A 5,761-nucleotide genomic window follows, 5' to 3' on the forward strand; every position below is an offset into this window, starting at 1 on the left:
GGGGGTACCGGGTATGTATCGGGTCATCGGAAAGGGTTCCGGGCAACCCCCGGCAAGCTATATGGGCCTAATGGGCCAAAAGGGGAAACACACCAGCCACTAAGGGGCTGGTGCACCCCCCATATGGGTTGGCCAAATTGGAGAAGGAAAGGAAAAAGGGAATAGGATTCCCCTTCCCCCTCTTCTCTTCCTACTCCGAATAGGAATAGGAAAAGGGGGAGGCCGAATTGGGAGGACCCCAAGTAGGATTCCTCCTACTTGGGGCGTCCCCTTGGCTGCCTCTCCCCCCTCCAACCTATATATATGTGGGGGTCACTGCTAGAACACACAACAAATATTGTTAGCCGTGTGCGGCGCCCCCCTCCATAGTTTACGCCTCCGGTCATATTCACGTAGTGCTTAGGCGAAGCCCAGGGCGGATCACTTCACCATTACCGTCACCATGCCGTCATGCTGATGGAACTCTCCCTCGACACTTTTCTAGATCAAGAGTTGAAGGGACATCATCGAGCTGAACGTGTGCAGAACTTGGAGGTACCGTACATTCGGTGCTTGATCGGTCGGAACGAGAAGATGTTCGACTACATCAACCGCGTTGTCAAACGCTTCCTCTTTCGGTCTATGAGGGTACGTGGACACACTCTCCCCCTCTCGTTGCTATGCATCTCCTAGATAGATCTTGTGTGAGCGTAGGATTTTTTTGAAATTGCATGCTACGTTCCCCAACAGGCGATATCCTCCTCGTCGTTGTCGCCGAACAACGCCTCACTCGCGTTGTTGTCGCACTCCTTGCCAGCGTCGTCAACTCCACCACCCGCTGCCGGTACCGCTAGTGGGCGAGGCGGATCTCGTGGGCCAAGCGGTGGGACTCGAGCAACGCCTGTTGATCCACCAGGCCCGCATCCGGGGCAACCGCCCTGCCGGCGGTGACCTGCTCCTCCGTATGCAAATGCTCCTGGAGGAGGTTGTGGTTGTAGTTGGGCACCATGTCCATATAATGGGCATGGGCCTCATCGATGGTCATGGTGCACCATGTCCATATAATGGGCATGGGCCTCATCGATGGTCATGGTGCAATGCACCGGCGAGGGTGGAGAGGAGAAGAAGGGTACCGTGGAGGAAGAGGAGGGTGGCGATGGATCGTCGGAGGAGGCGTCCCCCATTTGCACGTACTTCGATTGCCTGCCGGTCTGCCAGTCAGCAGCAATGGTGGCCATGGTATTCTTCTACTCCGACGTAAACCCGTCCCAGAGAGTTTTGGCCCTGGAGGGATCCATGGCGAGGAGTGGTGTAGAGAGGGATGACTATGACCGAAAGGTCGAACGTGAATCATATAGTAGATATGATCAACATAGAGATGTTCACCATTGAAAACTACTCCATCTCACGTGATGATCGGACATGGTTTAGTTGATAGGGATCACGTGATCATTTAGATGACTCGAGGGATGTCTATCTAAGTGGAAGTTCTTAAGTAATATGATTAATTGAACTTAATTTACCATGAACTTAGTCCTGATAGTATTTGCATATCTATGTTGTAGATCAATAGCTCGTGTTGTAGCTGCCCTATGTTTTTGATATGTTCCTAGAGAAAACTAAGTTGAAAGATGATAGTAGCAATGATGCAGACTGGGTCCGTGATCTGAGGATTATCCTCGTTGCTGCACAGAAGAATTATGTCCTTGATGCACCACTAGGTGACAGACCTATTGCAGGAGCAGATGCAGACGTTATGAACGTTTGACAAGCTCAGTATGATGACTACTTGATAGTTTAGTGCACCATTCTTTATGGCTTAGAACCGGGACTTCAAAAACCTTTTGAATCCCACGGAGCATATAAGATGTTCCATGAGTTGAAATTGGTATTTCAGACTCATGCCCATGTCGAGAGGTATGAGACCTCTAACAAGTACTTTGCCTACAAGATGGAGGAGAATAGCTCAACCAGTGAGCATGTGCTCAGAATGTCTGAGTACTACAATCGGTTGAATCAAGTGGGAGTTAATCTTCCAGATAAGATAGTGATTGATAGAGTTCTCTAGTAACTATCACCAAGTTACTGGAACTTTGTGATGAAAATCGGCGAAGGTAGAAATCAAGAAAGAGCATCAAGTGTTGATGGTTAACAAGACCACTAGTTTCAAGAAAAGGGGCAAAGGAAAAGAAAGGGAACTTCAAGAAAGAATGGGAAGAAAATTTCCACTCCCGCGAAGAAACCCAAAGCTAGAACTAAGCCTGAAACTGAGTGCTTCTACTGCAAAGGGAATGGTCACTGGAAGCGGAACTACCCCCAAATACTTGGCGGATAACAAGGATGGCAAAGTGAACAAAGGTATATTTGATATACATGTTATTGATGTGTACTTTACTAGTGTTCATAGTAACCCGAGGATATTTGATACCGATTCAGTTGCTAAAATTAGTAACTCGAAACAAGAATTGCAAAATGAACATAGACTAGTTAAGGACTAGGTGACGATGTGTGTTGGAAGTGATTTCAAGGCTGATAAGATCACCATCACACACTCCCTCTACCTTCGGGATTAGTGTTAAACATAAATAAATGTTATTTGGTGTTTGCGTTGAGCATGAATATGATTGGATCATGTTTATTGCAATACGGTTATTCATTTAAGTCAGAGTATAATTGTTGTTCTGTTTACATGAATAAAACCTTCAATGGTCATACACCCAATGTGAATGGTTTGTTGAATCTCGATTGTGGTTATACACATATTCATAATATTGATGCCAAAAGATGCAAAGTTGATAATGATAGTGCAACATATTTGTGGCACTACCGTTTAGGTCATATTGGTGTAAAGCGCATGAAGAAACTCCATGCGGATGGACTTTTGGAATCACTTGACTATGAACCATTTGATGCTTGCGAACCATACCTCATGGGCAAGATGACTAAGACTCCGTTCTCCGGAACAATGGAGCGAGCCGCTGACTTATCGGAAATAATACATACCAATGTATGCGGTCCAATGAGTGTTGAGGCTCGCGGTGGGTACCGTTATTTTCCGACCTTCACAAATGATTTGAGCAGATATGGGTATATCTACTTGATGAAGCACAAGTCTGAAACATTTAAAAAGTTCAAAGAATTTCATAGTGAAGTGGAGAATCATCGTAACAAGAAAATAAAGTTTCTACGATCTGATTGTAGAGGTGAATATTTGAGTTACGAGTTTGGCCTTCATTTAAAACAATGTGGAATAGTTTCACAACTCACGCCATCTGGAACACCACAATGTAATGGTGTGTCCGAACGTCGTAACCGTACTTTATTAGATATGGTGCGATCAACGATGTCTCTTACCGATTTACCACTATCGTTTTGGGGTTATGCATTAGAGACAATTGCATTCACATTAAATAGGGCACCGTCTAATCCGTTGAGACGACACCATATGGTTTGGCAAGAAACCAAAGCTGTCATTTCTTAAAGTTTGGGGTTGCGATGCTTATGTGAAAAAGTTTCAAACTGATAAGCTCGAACCCAAATCGGAGAAGTGTGTCTTCATAGGATACCCAAAAGAAACTGTTGGGTACACCTTCTATCACAGATCCGAAGGCAAAAAAATTTGTTGCTAAGAATGTGATGTGCACTAGGGCCCGATATTTCGATGAGAGGGAGATAACTACGATTTTGGGTGGGACTTGACCCTCACGATCCGGCTACCAACCGTACAGGACGAACCGTACACAATTGATATCCATGGCAATCGTTGAACCAACTCCACGGTGTTATCGACCGAGCCAATGGCGCAATCGACCTATCCACGAAGGATTTTTCCTGCAAGCAAATCGAATAACATGCAAGAAAATAATAGCCAAGGAATCTAAAAATTGCGGATATGCTAGATGAATAAATCTCACAAATTGGGGTCTCGATAGGATGTCTTGACGGTTGCCGCTACGAGTGAAGACAAATAAAAGTAGCAATAGCTAAATTTCTCTAAACAAAACCCGGGTCTAACCCTAATAATTCCTAGCTATTTATTAAACACGGCCGCCGCCTTTGATTGTTGGGCGATGGGTCATCCTGAGCCGGCACGGGAGTCGTACATGGCTTGTTGGCTAATGCTTTGGTGACCTAGTGTTGCACGGCGCACCAAACGATCCAGGGACCACGTATGTGGTTGTTTTTTTAATCCTGGGAGCAAGGTCCAACGTTCATGGTCTTGTGCACTTGAACGTTGTGGCCCATGTTGCATGCGTGATGGATGAATTGACATGGCGCATGCAGTGAGTATTTCTTCCCGTGAATTGAATGTACATGCATCTTCATCTTCCATCTCCAAGTGCCCTCTCTTGTTGACTCTTTGACCCCCCCTCCATTTCTGAGTATAAATAACATGCATAAAATGAGCGTAACATCATATTCATATTCTTGTAAGTTAAATCACGCATACACCAAAACGAAAGTACCTAGTTTTTAATTTGCCATGTAATATTTGTAGATGTTTTTATGATAGTTATGTGCACATCATCCTCCCTTTCTTTAAAACAAAGCCGTCCTCGGCTTTCATTTACCTGCAACACATCATAGAGCAGAGAAAAAAAATACATGCAACATATATAGGCCGTTCCAAAGGTGTTAGCTCATGAGGATGAAATAAATTTGTTATAGCACCATTAGGAATGTCATGAAAAGTTTGATCCCACACAAAGTCTATGTATGAATTATGGGGATGCAAACTAACTATATGGGTACACTATATATCCGGACCACAAGTTCGAACACTCAACGGAAACATTTCAGAATTGACACCAAGCATAGTGTCCATAGTACAATCCCTTGATTTAGCTTTTCCATCATTTACTATTTCATCAGGGGTCATAGGAAGCAAGTTGATGGTTTTTCCTTAAAACACAAGAGTATACGAATTTGTTCTACCATGATGAGTAACACTATTATCATATTGCCAAGGTCGACCTAACAATAAAGAACAAGCTTGCATAGGTACAACATCACAGTCAATGTAATCACGATATGAACCAAGTGTAAATTGTACTCACACACGACGTGTTACCTTCAACTTACCACAGTCGTTGAACCATTGGATGTAATATGGATGGAGGTGTCTCGTAGTGGTGAGGCAAAGTTTCTCGACCATCTCTATACTCGCCAAATTATTGCAGCTTCCACCATCAATGATCACACGAACGGAATGCCCTTTGACAACAAACTTAGTTTGAAAAAGATTATGGCGTTGAGGCATCTCAGTATGCCCCACCTGGGCACTAAGTACTCGCATGGTTACAAGGCTTGGGTATTTATCTGCCATATCAGCATTAATATGTATCTCCTCCGTGTCATCACCTACATTATTAGTGGCAAGCATATCATGAGTATCTTCATCCAAATCACTAGCAGAGGAGTACTCACCATCTTCCCGCACAATGAATGTTCGTTTATTTGGGCAATCCTTCATCAAGTGCCCGCCACCTTTGCATATATGCCACTTCATGTCCCTTGTGCGTCCAGATGAAGTGGTGGGTGCTATAGACATTGCTTTCGAAGCCTCGGATGATCGTGCACTGGGGCCCGATCTTTCCATGAGAGGGAAATGACTACGATTTTGGGTGGGACTTAACCCTCATGATCCGGCTACCAACCGTACAGGACGAACCGTACACTACTGATATCCATGGAAATCGCTAAACCAACTCCACGGTGTTATCGACCGAGCCAACGGCGCGATCGACCTATCCACGAAGGATTTCTCCTGCAAGCAAATCGA

The sequence above is a fragment of the Triticum aestivum genome, chromosome 6A (assembly GCF_018294505.1).
Source record: "Triticum aestivum cultivar Chinese Spring chromosome 6A, IWGSC CS RefSeq v2.1, whole genome shotgun sequence".
NCBI classification, from domain to species: domain Eukaryota; kingdom Viridiplantae; phylum Streptophyta; class Magnoliopsida; order Poales; family Poaceae; genus Triticum; species Triticum aestivum.